At 44.4% G+C, this 17,191-nt stretch overlaps 1 protein-coding gene across 1 annotated transcript in view; it reads right to left on the bottom strand.

Annotated features, from left to right (window-relative positions):
* Positions 1–16,826, bottom strand: part of DYM (dymeclin) — a 343,795-nt gene extending 326,969 nt beyond the window's left edge. Inside the window, exon 1 of the mRNA XM_039228828.1 lies at positions 16,568–16,826. The gene's annotated coding sequence lies outside the window, so the exon portion shown is untranslated. The remainder of the gene's footprint in view (positions 1–16,567) is intronic.
* Between the last annotated feature and the right edge of the window lie 365 nt (positions 16,827–17,191).

Genomic DNA, 17,191 nt, shown 5'->3' with positions numbered 1-17,191 from the left:
CGGTATCTCCATGTATACACGAGGTACACGTGTTAATGAATTTCTACTTGTTTTCTCCTGTTAACCTGTCTTCCGCGACAAGGGTCTAGGAACTCAAGGGGGTGGAGGGGGAATTCTTTTCCTCCAGTGCACGGCTTAGCTGGCCTCTTCAGAGGCTGCCGGCCCGCACCCCGCTCACCTCTGCACCTGCATCTCCACACCCCGGCCATTGCCCCCTCACCAAACTTTCTGATGCCAGCCAACTGATGGGACAAAATCGTCTTGCAGTATGATTTTAGTCCGCATTTCTTTTGCTGTGCAAGAGACCATCACCTGTTCTTCTCCTTTGCCTGTTTCCTATTGATTTATAAGAAATAAATTTTATTTTCAAAGCTGCTAGGATAGACCACAAAGCGTTAAGATCGGTTCAATCCAGGACCACTGTGCAACCCCTCTAAAACAACAATATGAATAAAGCCTGGAAGCTTATCAGGAGAGACTGAACGGAATATTCATGAGCAGAACCGAGGCGGCCAATGGCCAACAGCGCACAAGGGCAATGCCTCCCTTCCTGCTCCTCCTCACCAGCCCCTAGAAACAATGAAAAGAGCTTAATTGTCAGTAATTCCACAGCCATGCTCAGCATCTCACAGGAGACAAGAAGTTGTGAGGGGTCCTCGGAAACTGGAAAGCAGCTGGAGATGGAGGAGATGCACTGAGGAGGGAAATGGCGTCCATCCCAAGGCAGGCAGAAGAGCCTCTGATCACGGGCAGCAGGAGTATAAACAGCAAGCCCAGCCCAGAAGCAGAAGGCCAGAGAAAAGCCGGAGTCCGGGGACAACTGACCTGTCACCCCCGCCCTCACTCCCCCAGGGAGCAGCAACAGTGAAGGTGGTGCCTAAGGCCACGCCTAAGGCAGCGGGAAGGCCTGGGAGGAAGAGGGCAGCCAAGCAAGACAACTAGCCGCTGGGGACTCTTGCCAGAAAGTTCCACCTGCTCCCTAGCCTCACAGAAGGCAAAGCAGAAAACTGAGGTCCGATGGCCTCTCCTCTGCAACAATTCATGCCAAGGATTCCAAACACAAACACATACACGCACACGCCACCTGAACTGAACACAATTTATGTGGAACTCCCAAGACGCCTATCAAGGAAACCCGGGATAAAATGGAACTTGAAGAGCCCACCATCCAAATCCCCTCACCTCCTAAGAGCCCTGCTGCTTTCCCTCCGGCTGTGCCTCAGGCTCCCTGGGCTTTCAGCCCTTCCTCCTCTCAGTGTGTCAGTAACTGAGCCTCTCTCTCGGCTTCACGGCTTCACTCGTGGCTCCTACTCCTAACCTCCGGGGTTCTGTCTGTATCCCTAAAACACTTCCGGTTGTTTTTCACTCAAGGAGAATATATATATAAATTGTATATACAATCTGTAATTCTGTGGCTAACCATGCTCCTTACTTAAGTCCAGACTAGAAATGAAACACGTGCTATCACCCATGCTGTCAGCAATAAACCTTTTAAAAGACCTGTCTTTACCGCAGTGTAGTCAGGGCTTGAGCTTCACACGTAAAACGGATAACCATCCTCCCTCCCAAAACCAGTTTCCCCTCTCAACCTCCCCCTACCCCCACAAAGTTCCCACTACGTAAAAACTACCTCGAAACTCTCTGTACTGTATATGACCTGTTTCCCAAGGAAGATTACTTCTTAGAGGCAGGAATCAGGCTTTACCTTTCTTCCCCATTTCTAATTAACCTCCAGCAAACTGCTAAAGAAAAATTACTCAAAAAAAAGGCCCCCCAAAACAAAAAAAAAAACCTGTTGAAACAGCCAAGGTCCCACCAATAATAAATACAGAAAAACATCTTCAGTATAAGTTAGTAATAAAATATGCTAATTAAAACAATATGGTATTATTTTGACCCATTATATTAATAAAGGTTAAAAAAAAAAACCTTGAAAGCAGCATGTGAGCCAATAAGGAAGCAGGCACCCTACACAGTGTGTAGATATCTGGCGATATCCATCAAAATTTTAAGGGCATATACTCTCTGGGCTAACGATTTCAGGAGTTTCACTCCTGAAACTCATGGACTGTATGCCAAGTATATTTCAATAAAAATAAAAATTAAAAAAACTCCTATGGGTTTTCTCAGATCCACAATTCTACGGCATCCACAATTCTACACATCATCTTTTCTCTTTTTTCCTTTTTTATGTTTTATTTTATTTTTGAGAGAGAGAGAGCAAGCAGGGAAAGGGCAATGAGAGGGAGACAGAGGACCTGAAGCAAGTTTTGCTCTGACAGCAGACCAACATGGGGCTCGAACTCACCAACTTGAGCTAAAGTCAGACGCTCAACCGACTGAGCCATCCAGCCACCCCAACATCGTATCTTTGTTCAAGTAACCTTCACACTTAGCATGGTGCCCAACACAGGGCTCGATCCCACAACCCTGGGATCATACCTGAGCCGAAAGCAAGAGTTGGATGCTCAACTGACTGAGCCACCCAGGGCCCCGCCTGTACTTTGTTATGACACTTATTTGTAAACTGAGGTTACAGACTACTTGTATCCAAATCGGTGTGAATGCTTTTTGGCAAATGCAGATGAGTGGGCCCTACTCGGACATTCTGAATCTCAGGGCCCAGTTATTTGCATTTTAACCACATGCTCCTCATGTGTTTTTATGTACATTTAAGTTTGGGAACCAGTGGTTTGGAGGGTAGTTGGAAATAAAGTTGAAACGTGAGCTTTCAGGCTGCGGAGGGTCTGGAACATCAGTACTCTGTTTTTCAGGTAATGAGGAATCACTAAATGGTTTTGAGCTGGTGCATGAAGTGATGGAAGTGGTAATTTTACTAACACTAAAGATCTATTACATCTAACCTTTCATTTAGCTAGGCATACTCCCCCAGGTCCCTTCCGGAGTGCTTTGCACGCTGCCTCTTCTTGCTTCATCCTCAGAAAATGTTCTGAGCTGTAAGTACTGTTTTCGCCATCGTGCGGCAGCATAAAACGGAGATTCACCCTCACTCAGCACAGACTTATTAGGGTCTGTTTCACATTAGAACCTTCGGCTTTAATCACTGCCTTGGATTGGATTACCTGTTAAGGATTAATACAGCGGTGGAGGGTGCAGGGGGAATCCAGGTGAAGAGGTGGCAAACAGGGAAATGTGGACACTGCTACACAAGTTCATGTTGGATTACGGAAGCCAGGCCTAGCACAGGGGCAGCAGGAACACAAAGGAAGAGGCAGACTTAAAAAGATAGTATGTAGAGGGGCACCTGGGTGGCTCAGCCGGTTGAACATCTGACTCTTGGTTTTGGCTCAGGTCATGATCCCAGGGTCGTGGAACTGAGTCCCACACTGGGTTCCGAGCTAAGCATGGAGCCTACCTGGGATCCTCTCTCTCCCTCTGCACCTCTTCCCGCTCACGCTCTCTCCTACCTAAAGGGGGAAAAAAAAAGGTGGGGTGGTGGTGCGTGGATGGCTCAGTCGGTAAGCTTCCAGCTTTTGGTTTCAGCTCAGGTCATGATCTCGTGGTTGGTTTGAGTTCGAACCCTGAGTCAGGCTCTGCACCGACAGCACAAAACCTGCTTGGGACTCTCTCTCCCCTTCTCTCTGCCCCTCCCCCTGCTCATGCCTGTGTGGGTAAGCACTCGCGCTCTCTCTTTAAATAAAGAAGGAAATTTTTTAAAAAAATCAAAGTAAAAAAAATCAAAGTAGAGGCAAGCGTTCTTCTCAGTATCTGTCATGCTTATCCACACCTCTGTTCACGCCATTCACACCTGCCTTTGACCCTAACCACAGAATGAGCTATGTCCTCTGTAATCCTAAAGTACACTATCTTCACGATTCATCTGGAATTTATCTTTCCAGTAATACCTGGTTTTGCTGTCTAACTCTCATACTGCTATTTAACTTTTCAGGTCAGTTATTTCCCCATGTCAATTTTACCACCATGGTCAAAAACCAATACTTTGAACAAAAAATGATATGCTCAATATTCTGTATTTAATTTATGAAGTATTTGATATATACATAAAATTATGTCTCCTTTCCTGTGTGTACCAACTCTCTATCTCCCGATTTAATATGACTTAAATGGAAAGTAAACATTAGTGGATCTGAAAAATCAATAACCAAATTCAGTCCTTAACACCCTCAAAATACGTAAATAACACCATAGTGTACTTTGTCCCAACTTAAGCTAAAAATTCATTAATCATAAGCTATATTCCAGAATCACCTTCCTGAAAAAGGAAAAAAAAAATACACATGTCCCCTCATTTGTAAAAGACATTTTTTAAAAGAGAAACAGATTTTGTTTTGCTTGTTTGGGGGTGGAGGGGGAGAGAAAATCTTAAGCAGGTTCTGCACTAGCTCAGCATGGAGCCCAATTCATGGCTTGATCTCACGCCCCATGACCTAGGCAGAAATTAAGAGTTGGACACTTAACGGACTAAGCCACCCAGGCGCCCCTGTACTCGAGACTTTAAGGCAAAACCTCACAATTGAAACAGGAGACAAGAGACATAGTGGACAACAGTCACCAGCCAAAGGACATGTTAAATGCACAGATGCCTTTGGTCCACCAAGTAATGGAACATTCTCTAAAAGGCCACTATGTTCCAAATGCTATATTAAGTACAGTGGGGTATTCCACTCCTGCAAAATGAGAGTAGCAAGAATAAAAAGATTAAGCTCACAAAGATCAGAAGAGTTGTGGAAGATGGAAAGGTGACAGAGGGGTAGTAACTGAACCCCCAGAGCTGAGGAACCCCCAGTGTAAAATGACTAGACTTGTGAAGAAAGCCTCCAACACAAAAGAAACCAAAATCAACCAAAGAAAGGAATCAGAAAACAGACGATTCTGAGAAAAAATTAAAAACTGAAATAATCTCAGAGAGAGAAAATGATAAAAAATTTGAATGCAAATATTTACTTAGCACCTGCTATATCCCTAGACACTATTCTTTTTTTTTTTTTTAAGTTTATTTATTTTGAGAGAGCAAAGAGCAAGCAAGCGAACAGGGGAGGAGCAGAGAGAGGGAGAGACAGAAACCCCAAGCAGCCTCCGTGCTATCAGCAGAGAGACCAACATGGGGCTTGAACTCCCCAACCATGAGATCATGACCTGAGCTGAAATCAAGAGTAGGAGGCTTAACCAACTGAGCCACCCAGGCATCTCCCTGCTCCCCCAGGCACTATCCAAAGTGCTGTCTACATATTAACTCACCTGTTCCTCACCACAACCTGGGGTAGTATTTCTACTTTCTCACTGCACAGATCATGGGTTAGCAAATTACGACCCAAGGGGCCAAATCCAGCCTGCTTCCTGAAGAAGGATTTTTCCATTTTTAAATGATTGAAAAACACCAAAAGAGTATGTTGTGACATGTGGAAATCACATGAATTAAAATGTCAGTGTCCATAATGAAAGTTCTGGCAGAACACAGCTACACTCACTTGTTCACATATTGCCTACAGCTGTTTTTGTGACACAGCAGAACTGTGTGGTTACTACGGAGACCATATGTGATGCCTTCAGCCCTTATACTGCTGCTCACCACATACAACTCTCAATGACACATTTATGTGTGTCAGCATTTCAAGTATCTTGCATATTGTGACACTTACTACCAGTGGATTTCTATCATGTCAAAACAAGAAAAGAAGAAAGCAGACTTTGATGCCATGCTCTTGGCAGAGGATAGATCGTTTTTTTAACTGATGAGATGTGAAAGCATCCTGTCTGTTCTCTAACAGCATCGGACTTGCCCTGCAACACCATCTAGGAAGACACTACCAGCTAAGCACACCCTCACGTGCCCTACCACAGAGCACTCCCAGGTCATGAGAGCAACGATCGGAAAGCAAGCAAATTTAAAACACAACGTTTCAGGGGTGCCGAGATGGCTAGGTTGGTTAAGGGTCCAACTCTTGATTTCGGCCCAGGCTCATGATCTCATGGTTCATGAGATCAAGCCCCACGTCCAGCTCTATGCTGACAGTGCACAGCCTGCTTGGGATTCTCTCTCTCTCCCTCTCTTTCTGCCCCTCCCCCACTTGCACATGCATGGGCACATGTGCACACTCTCTTCTCTCTCAAAAATAAGACTTAAAAAAAAAATACAAAACACGGCTCTTCATTACAGCAGGATGTCTTCCCAACAATAAAGAATAAAAATGAGGCTACAACCAAAGTAAGTCTCTGAATGGCTCATTTTACCCAAACAAGAAAAGCCACTGACCAGTCATGAGTTGAACTAAACCGTGTTTGATTGTAGCAACCAAAGAAATGTGTCCAGGAAAAATAAACATCTTTCAGACCTTTCACTGAAAATAACTGTTCAGAAAACAGTCTGTCTGCAACAATTACAGCTATGATTATTTTCCAAAAGAGTAGAGGAAAATACTAATTCAGTACAATCTGAAATGGAATCTGCTAAGATGCATAATAACTGATGGTGGTAAAAATACATGTAGAACAGAAAAAGCTTAGACGGACAAATTTACAAACCTTGTAAAAATGCAAATTGTTTAAAACTTAATATTTAAAAACAAAAAACAACAGGGGCGCCTGGGTGGCTTAGTCGGTTAAGCGTCCGACTTTCGCTTGGGTCATGATCTCACGGATCGTGGGTTCGAGCCCCGCGTCGGGCTCTGTGCTGACTGCCAGCTCAGAGCCTGGAGCCTGTTTCAGAGTCTGTGTCTCCCTCTCTCTCTGACTCTCCCCTGTTCACGCTATCTATCTTTCTCTCTCCTAGAAATAAATAAAAATTTAAAAAAAAAAAAAAAACAACAACAACAAATAAATGGGGCGCCTGGGTAGCTCAGTTAGTTAAGGGTCTGACTCACAAATTCTCATGGTTTGTGAGTTCGAGTCCCACACTGGGCTCTACGCTGGCAGCACAGAGCCTCCTTGGAATCCTCTCTCTCCCTCTTCTCTGCGTGCGCTCGCTCTCTCTCTCAAAACAAATAAACTTTTAAAAATAAATAAATAATAAACAATGACAATAGTAACAACGCTCCTTATTCATTGTAAGATCAATGAGCAGATATGCTGCACAAAATATTTGAATCTATCATGTGTTATTAAGCTAGTTCCAACGGTTAACTTCAATACCTCCATGAACTTAACCATCATCAATCAGTTCCAAGAAAATTCTGTCTGAAACAGAAGCTGGATATCCTGATGTGGCCAACCACACAATATCATGACTCAGCAGGGGTACGGTTTTATGGAAATTTCTCAAGCTCAGAAATGAGAATAAATTTTTCTGAAGAACCATCCCCTCAGCCCCTGCTATGGAACACTGAATGGCTCTGACAATTCATTTTTGCTGCTGACACGCTAATATTTCTCAATGAATTCAACCTAAAAATGGGGGGCCAATAGCACTTGCATGCAAAACCTCTTCTGAGGTGGTCGTTTCAAGGACAAGTGACACAAGTGATGTCAAGCTGCTTTACACTTTCTAGGCTGTAAAAAATCAAAATGAGATGTGATCGCCAATCCCGAATATGCAGTAGACGTATTTTCCAAAATAAAACTACAGCTCCGGCATTTTTCAGACCTCAATACAAGTATAAAAGTCCTTTCCAGGGACGCCTGGGTGGCTCGCTCAGTGGAGCATGCAACCCTTGATCTTGGGGTTGTGAGTTCAAGCCCCATGGTGAGTGTAAAGATTGCTTAAAAATAAAATCTTTAAAAAAAAAAAAAAAGAAGTACCTTCCACATTTCAAAAACCACTTAACTATGCAACAAGAAGCTTCTAGCTAACCTTCCATCATAAGTGATTAGTGGGCATTGCGATGATTTGCTAAAAAGGAAGTATAAAGAAAAGAATCTAATAGAATTCTATAAACACTTTCCAAGCAAATAAATATGCTCCACTAAAATCACACGTTCATGGGTTGATATCCACATCTGGAGGCCCCATATAAAAAGATACTTTCAGGGGTGCCTGGATGGCTCAGTTGGTTAAGCGTCCAACTCTTGATTTCAGCTCAGGTCATGATCTCATGGTTTGGTTCATGAGACTGAGCCCCACTTCAGGGCTCTGCACTGACAGATCAGAGCCTGCCTGGGATTCTCTCCCTCTCTCTCTGCCCCTACCCCTACTCGCTCGCTCTCTTTCAAAATAAATAAGTTTAAAAGAAATACTTTCAAAGATGAAATACAAAATATCTCATTAAAAACCTACGTTAGGGGCTCCTGGGTGGTTCAGTTGGTTGAGTGTCCAACTTAGGCTCCGGTCATGATCTTGCAGTTGGTGAGTTCAAGCCCCACGTCGGGCTCTGTGCTGACAGCTCAGAGCCTAGAGCCAGCTTTGGATTCTGTGTCTCCCTTCCTCTCTGTCTCTCCCCTACTCGCACACGAGCTCGCTCACTTGCTCACTCTTTCTCTCTCGAAAATAAACAATAAAAAAAATGTAAGGGGCTCCTGAGTGGCTCAGTCAGTTAAGCGTCCGACTTCAGCTCAGGTCATGATCTCACGGTTCGTGGGTTCAAGCCCCGCGTCAGGCTCTGTGCTGACAGCTAGCTCAAACCTGGAGCCTGTTTCAGATTCTGTGTCTCCCTCTCTCTCTGACCCTCCCCTGCTCACACTGTCTCTCTCTCGGTCTCTCTCTCAGAAATAAATAAAACATTAAAAAAAATTTTATTAAATGTAAAAACCCACAGTAAATATGAACATCTGTAATCAATTCTGACAACTGAGGTTTACACTCAGTATTCCCTATTAGGTAAAACGTTATCCCCTCTCCTCCAAAAAGGGATTTCATTCTTCTTGTTAGCAAACCTTTATTACAAAAAAACCTATTCTTAGCCATTATTAGTATTGTATTTTGAATTTCCTCGTAGAAAACTTGTGGAAATTTTTTCTCTCTCATCACACAAGTACCTGTATGATAGGGGCACCTGAGTGGCTCGGTCAGTTAAGCATCCAACTTTGGCTCAGGTCATGATCTCATGATTGTAGAGTTTGAGCCCCACACTGGGCTCTCTACTTTCAGCACAGAGCCCTCTTCAGATCCTCTGTCTCCCTCTCTCTCTGTCCCTCCCCCACTCATTCTCTCATTCTCTCTCTCTCTCTCTCAAAAATAAACATTAAAAAAAAAAAAAGTACCTGTATAATATCCTTCATTTTGCCTCTTGGCCCACATGCCTAAATTATTTACAATCTGGCCCTTTACATAAACGTCTGCCAACTCTTGGCCTAGAAGAATAAATGAAGGCAAAAAAAGATGAAGCGACTTCCCCAAGACTATAGAGTTAGAAAATGACACACCAGGTTTCAGACCAAGGCAGGCTGGGTGCAGAAACAACGCTCTTAACCACTATACCACATTGTTTCCATGAACCAAGAACAAGATGTCATTTAAAAAAAAAAGGAAACTGGGGCGCCTGGGTGGCTTAGTCGGTTAAGCGTCCGACTTTCGCTTAGGTCATGATCTCGCGGTTCGTGGGTTCGAGCCCCGCGTCGGGCTCTGTGCTGACTGCCAGCTCAGAGCCTGGAGCCTGTTTCAGTCTGTGACTCCCTCTCTCTGACCCTCCCCTGTTCACGCTGTCTCTCTCTCTCGTCTAGAAATAAATAAAAATATTAAAAAAAATAAAAATAAATAAAATAAAAATAAATAAAAAAAAATTAAAAAAAAAGGAAACAAAGATCAAGAAAAGATACCTAAAATTAAAAACTGATTAAAAAATTCCCTAGAGAGGGGCGCCTGGATAGCTCAGTCGGTTTAAGCATCCGACTCTTGATTTCAGCTCACGTCCTGATCTCACAGTATGGTTAATGAGACTGAGCCTGCACTGAATTCTGCACTGACAGCATGGAGTGTGCTTGGGATACTCTCCCCCTCTCTCTCTCAGTCTCTCTCTCTCAAAAATAAATGAACATTGAAAAAAAAATGTTTTTAATTCACTAAGGAGAAGATAAGGCCAAGGAAATTCCCACAATAAAGAGCAAGAAGACAAAGAGATGGAAAACAGGAAATGGAAACTTAGAAGATATCACGTAGACAGAAGTAACAGAAGCTCCAAAATGAAAGCATGAACAAGACAGAGGCTGTTAGGTGTAGACACTGCTGAGTGGTGGGGGAAGAGGGGGAGTGTCTAAGATTTTATCTCAGCCGAACACTAACAAAGCCATGAAGCCTCTGGGACAGGGACCAAAGCAACTCAGTGCTCACAGCAACAGCGGTAGCCAGAGTAACATCTTGCATCAGTTTCCTGGGCCCCGATCCCCAAAGGCCTTTCAAAGTATTTGGTGAACATTAGAAATATGTTCATGAAAAAAAAAAGCAAATAGGGGTGGGGAGCAGAGAAACCAGGTGAATTACTCAGCTCGGCAGGAGCAACATCTCTCAGCAACGTAAAACCTGAACACTACATTAGCCAAGAATTCCTAGGTATCTGTACTGGAAGGGCTGGAAGACAGGGGAGGGGGAGAAGGAGCATCTCGTCTCCCATAACAAGGGGTCACTAGGTGGCACCACAATTGACATATCAAAAAAATAGCCAGTTAGCCATATTACTTACAAATACAGTTAAAATAGTGGTCTCTGGGAGCCAGATAACAAAGGATAGAGAAGGCAGGGCACTGCTCATTTTTTTCAATATGCCTTCTTCTAATATTATTCTTATCTTTCTAAAATAAAAGCATTACTTTAGGTAGAAAAATTAACTTTTAAATAAATTAGAGAAGGAGCCTCAGGGTGGCTCCAGTTGGTTAAGCATCCAACTCTTGATTTCGGCTCAAGTCATGATCTCACAGCTGGTGAGTTCAAGCCCTGCTTCCAGTGTCTGTGTTGACAGCATGGAGCCTGCCTGGGATTCTTCCCCCACCCCCCCGCCCCGTCTCTCTCTCTGCCCCTCCCCCCCAAAAAATAAATAAACTTAAAAATAAATAAATAAATCAGAGAGAATGTGTTTTACCACTACACAATCATTGATTCGTATAAACAACTCAATGTGCAAATACCAAAGAACAGTGCCAGGGTGAAGACACAAACTAGCAACACCCAAGGCACCACCACATTAAGTGCCAAGACAGAAACTGTGAAGAACAGAATTTATTTACAGTCGAGTAAGAGACACAGGTGAATCAACATGAAAGTATAATATGGCAACTACTCAAGACTCCATGAAAGCTTCCCCAAGGTCAATACCATAAAAGCTAGACCTGAAGTTGGCCTAGCTGGGTGCGGGGTTCAGAAAATTGTCAAAGCAAAGGGAACACCACGTATGAAGCCTACAGTGAAGACAAAAACAGGCAAAGGCCCATTCCAGGAACTGAAAGAAGTTCAACACGGTTGGAGGAGGGAGGGAATCAGAGTAGAAGCACAAAAGGCCAGAGAGCAGGCAGATGCTGATGCTTTACAACAGGATGACTTACTAACAGGTTCTCCTTTGTCCGCTAGAACTGCAACATCGCACACCTCCCTGAGTCTTATGAGAGATCAGTGAACTCATCCCTATACACTGATGATTTCAAAATACCTACGTCCAGTCCAGAACTCTCTGTGGGTGCCAGACCATTTATCTAACTGCAGAGTAAGGAACTGGGTAACTATTGACAGTGGAGCCACCATGCCAGCCATGAACTGTCTACCTCTGGACTTTAACATGAGAAACAAACAAGATGTTTAAGCTACTATTCAATTGAGCCTGCTATCCACAGCCAAACCTAAACTTACATGACACAGGGGGCTTTAACAGTATTCAAGGGGCGCCTGGGTGGCTCAGTCAGTTAGGTGTCCGACTTTGGCTCAGGTCACGATCTCATGGTTCATGAGTTCGAGCCCCACATCAGACTCTGTGCTGACAGCTCAGATCCTGGAGACTGCTTCAGATTCTGTGTGTGTGTGTATGTGTCTCTCTCTCTGCCCCTCCCACTCATGCTCTGTCTCTCTCCATCTCTCAAAACTGAATAAATGTTAAAAAAAAATTTTTTTTTACATATTCTAAAGTGAAGGGTTGCAAGAGATATTCTGAAGGAATTGTTAAGATTTGGTGACTGGCTCCATCTAAAAAAGAAATTATCAGTCATATCACATACAAAATACTTATTGTTTAATTCTTCCTGTCCTTATTAGAGAGTTCACAACTACTTAGTGTTTGCACTGTTTTTACATTGAGATGTAATTGACATGTAGAATTATGTTAGTTTCAGGAGTACAACATAGTACTCCATAGTGTATATATTGCAAAATGATCACCACAGTAAGTCTAGCTAACACCTATCACCACACATCATTACAGTTTTTTCTTGTGTTGAGAACTTAAAAGATCTACTGTTAGCAACTTTCAAATACACAATAGAGCATTAGTAACTACAGTTGCCATGCTGCACATTACACTCCCATGACTTATAACTAGAAGTTTCTACCTTTTGACCACCTTTACCCATTTTGTCCACACACCCGGCCCCACTCACACTCCAAAATCCCAGCCTGGTATCTGCATATTTAACGAATGTGATAAAAACTACAGAAGAGATGGGGGGGAGGGGGGCCTGGGTGGTTCAGTCGGTTGAGTATCTGACTCCTGATTCCAGCTCAGGTCATGTGATCCCATGGTTCCTGGAATCGAGGCCTGCACTGGGCTCTGCACTGTGAGTGATCCTGCTTAAGATTCTCCCTGTCTCTCTCTCTCCCCCCTCCTCTCAAAATAAATAAACATCTTAAAAAATATTAGAGATCAGAAAGTGCCAAGCAAACTTCCTTAAAGGAATGAAAAAACCAAAAACACTTTAGTAAGTAAGACCTATTGGTAAAGCTGTCCTCAAACCTGCTAGTTTAGATTATTTTGACTAGAAGTAAGTATTAGGTAGATTTCTTACACACTGTTTGCATGCAGTTTTTAAGCAGGAGTTCAGAGCATTAAGCGACACTAAGAAGCTCCCAAGGGGAAACCAGCTGAAGAGCAAGAGTAAATACTGAACAACTCCCCTTACGCTTCCTGAGAGGCGGTAAGCTGAAACACACCGCCACCAGAGCCAGCATCTCCACACCCCCACACGGTCCCGCTGAGGCAGCCAGAAGCACACCAAACCAGAGATCTTCCCGAAGTCCTATCTACCTCCAACATTCACTCTTCTCCTGGTCCTGGTTAAGGGAAAGCAGCCCCAGCCACACACACCCCCCTCCCCCCAACCTGTTCAGCTCAAAGCCCTTTTCAACCAACCAGGTCACAGAAGGCCAAGTTGAGAAGGGGCCTCAATCCCAAGTCTGTCAGGAGCTCATTCTTCCTGAATGTCCTCTCACTTTAAGAGCTTCCTGTTGAATTGAGGGTGCGTCGATCACCCCCTGGGTCAGAGAGCCTTCTCACTCGGGGCATGGGGACCGTCACTGCCCCAGCCTGGCCTGTGACTTCAAGCAGCTGCTGGGCGTTACACACACTCTGATCACAAGTACACAATACTCTAAAACCATGAACATAGAGAGACCAAAACGAAATACAGAAAACCTTTACATGTTGTTACATTGCTTTTACACTTAATCACTTCTAAACGTCTCATTTTACCAAAGGCTACACTGCAAGTACACGGGTACTTCCCATATGCGTGCTATGGTCACTAAAAAGGAATATGGAGTGGTCCTCTCTACCACCAACCATTCCCATATCCTACAAAGTGAAAGATGACCCTTACATTGAATCTGTAGTAGCAAAAAAGATCACCTCACCTATTTTCCGAAGTCTCAGCAAAATGCCCCCAAACAACCATGGCAGAAAGAATAACAGCCCCCAAAGATGTCCCTGTCCTAATCTATGGAAGCTGTGATTGTTATCTTACCTGGCAAAGGGGACTCTGCAACTATAAGTCAAGGACCTTCAGATGGGGGAGATTCTCCTGAATATCTACATAGGACTGATCTAATCATGTGGGTCCTTAACCTTTCCTTTTTTTTTTTTTAATATTTTTTACTTATTTCTAGGAGAGAGAGAGAGACAGCGTGAGCAGGGGAGGGTCAGAGAGAGAGGGAGATACAGACTCTGAAATTGGCTCCAGGCTCTGAGCTGGCAGTCAGCACAGAGCCCGACGCGGGGCTCAAACCCACGAACCGCGAGATCATGACCCAAGTGAAAGTCGGATGCTTAACTGACTAAGCCACCCAGGCGCCCCGTCCTTAACCTTTCCCAACTGTGACTGGAGAGATGCAATACTGCCGACGTTGAAGATGGAGTAAGAGGGCCATAGGCCTCTAGAATCTGGAAGAGGTAAGGAAACAGATTCTCCCCTAGAAAAGTCCAGAAAAGAACAGAGACTTGTTGACACACTGATTTCTTTTAGCCCAGTGAGACCCATTTTGGACTTCTACAATACAGAACTTTAAAAAAAAATTTTAATGTTTATTTTTGAGGCGCCTAGGTGGCTCAGTCAGTTAAGCATCCGACTTCGGCTCAAGTCATGATCTCACAGTTTGTGAGTTCGAGCCCTGATTTGGGCTCTGTGCCGAGGGCTCAGAGCCTGGCACCTGCTTCGGATTCTGTGTCTCCCTCTCTCTCTGCCCCTCCCCCACTTGTGCTCTGTCTCTCAAAAAGAAATAAATGTAAAAATATAATTTAAATGTTTATTTATTTTTGAGAGAGCAAGAGTAGAGGAGAAGAAAAAACATAGGGGTGGGGGACAGAGAATCCGAGGCTGGCTCCGTGCTGACAGCAGGAAGCCCAGCACAGGCTGAACCCGCGAACCACAAGATCATGACCCGAGCCAAAGTTGGACACTGACTGAGCCACCAAGCCACCCCTAAAATACAGAACTTTAAAAATAATGTGTTGTTTTTAGGACACTAAATTTGTGGTAATTTGTTACAGTAGGCATTGAAAGCTAATACACACACAGTAAACAACTTCTCACAATATGTGAAAGTATCTAGAAATTTCCCCAATATTTAGAACAGACATAAGTTACTTGTGCATATACATTTCACTTTTTTAAAAATTTGTGCATGTGTTATATTTTGCTTCTATTTTTTCCTGCTCTCACAAAATTCCATCAATTAAAATGCCAAGGTGACAATTCTTCAAACTTTTTGCAAAGGATGAACCATATTAACCAAGAAAGAGGAACAGTTAGGATACCAGGAACAACTGGAAAAAAATCAGGAAAAAATTATACAATATCTTTTTAGACAGTCAAACATCAAAGTCTTTGGACTGCATAATTCCCTTGTATCAAATGCATACCACATTTTAAAAAATAAGTCCTAAATATCGATATTAAGAGATTACTATTAATTTTTTTAGATGTGATCATTGTATGTGGGTATAATAAAAAGAGAGTGACTCAACCTTCTACAAATATACACTCAAATATTTACATATGAAATGGTATGCTTATGACCTGCTTTAAATCAGTAAGGGGGCAGGGCACCTGAGTGGCTCCATCAGTTGAGTGATCCACTCTTGATTTTGCCCTGGGTCATGATCCCAGGATATTGGCATTGAGCCTGAAGTCTGGCTCCGTGCTGTGTGTGAAGCCTGCTTGGGATTCTCAATCTCTCTCCCTCTGTCCCTCCCAACTCACTCACTCTCCTTCTTGCTAAAATAAAGAAAATAATAATATAATAGTTTGGGGGCGTCTGTGACTGGGTGGCTCAGTTGGTTAAGCATTTGACTCTTGATTTCAACTTAGGTCATGGACTCAAAGTTGTTACACTGAGCCCCACTGTTGGGCTGCACAGTGGAAAAGGACTCTGGCTAAGATTCTCTTTCCTCCTCTCTCTGCCCCTCTGCCCACCCGTGTCTCTTTTACTTCTTTTTTTCTCTCTCTCTCTCAAAAAACAAATATAAAATAAAATAAAATAAAATAAAATAAAATAAAATAAAGGACGCCTGGGTGATTCAGTCAACTGAGCGGCAGACTTCTGCTCAGGTCATGATCTCATGGTTGGTGGGTTCAAGCCCCGCATGCTCACAAACATCTGGGCTAACTTCCCACCCTTTTTCACCTTTCCGTTAAAACACAATTGCTAGCTGCCAGGGAGTGGGAAAGGGAAAAATAAAGAGTGACTGTATAATGGGTATGAGTTTCTTATGGGTGACAAAAATGTTCTGAAATTAGACAGTTGCACAACCCTGTGAATATGCTAAAAACCACGGAGTTATACTTTAGTTGTACTTTTAAAGGGTGAATTTTATGGTAAGTCAATTACATGTCAATAACAATGTATATGTCCAAAAAATCAACCCTATTGCTGACCCTGCCCATCACACGCCCATTTGTCAGACCCACATCGCCCCATTTCTCCAAGCATCTACTTGCTCTTCGATATCCCCCCAACTCTTAACACGACTCAGACAGACGTCCCTCTCACACTCTTGACTGCCACTGAGTGCCACTGTTCCCTGGAAGGGGGCGGGGAGGAGGGAAGACGCGGGCAGTTCTTGAGGCCCAAGCACAGACAGCCCCTCCAGGGTGGCCCAGTCCCCCACTGTCAGGAAGAAACCCTCTACCCCGCCCTGGCGAAGAGGCCCCACCGACTGGAGGATGTCCTCAAACCCGCTCCGACACGGGGCTGGCGGCCCCGCCGGATTTTCAGGGCCGCTCCGATGGGGGCGGCGCCAGAGCCCACCTGTCTCAGGCGGCGGGCAGATCCGCTTCCAGCTCCGCCGACACGCAAGCGGGTGGCAAAGAGAGATCGGAAGAAGCCGCTGTCGCCGCCGCAGCCGGGGTGGCGCACGCCGGCTCAGGCCTCCATGTTTCCACGTCTCTGCGGCTCCGACTCCGGCTCGACTCCGGCTCGGTTCCCGCCCCGGCAGCGTCCGTGCGGAGGCCGGGAGGCGGGGAGAGAAGAGGGAAGCGTCAGAGAACGCTGCTAGCGACCGAACAGCCGGGCGCGCCCCGGCCGACGGTCACGTGGCGCACGGCGCGCAGACTTCTGGGAAATGTAGTCCTTCAGCCGTTGAGCGTTTCTCCACCCACCTAGCGCGTCCAGGGCAACCGCAAAGCCACGTGGCAAATTCGAGAAGCGCCTAAACGCACTACCTACAGACTGTTGGACCCCTTACCGTGCTCCAGGTGTTCTGGTGGCTCAACTATTTACCCCAGCTGGATGGAAGGCCAGCTCACCGTCAAGCAGTTCCTTGTACGGCTCTGAAGAATTGGGAAATAGGAAAATTATTTATCTTTTGGGGTTTTAAAAAAATTTTTTATCTATCTTTATTCTTTTCCAACTCTTGTGTCAAGAGCTGACTTT

The sequence above is a fragment of the Hyaena hyaena genome, unplaced genomic scaffold (assembly GCF_003009895.1).
Source record: "Hyaena hyaena isolate Hyena2069 unplaced genomic scaffold, ASM300989v1 scaffold_33, whole genome shotgun sequence".
Taxonomy (NCBI): domain Eukaryota; kingdom Metazoa; phylum Chordata; class Mammalia; order Carnivora; family Hyaenidae; genus Hyaena; species Hyaena hyaena.
Note: the sequence above shows the minus strand (reverse complement) of the source record. Positions and strands in the feature narration are given on the sequence as shown.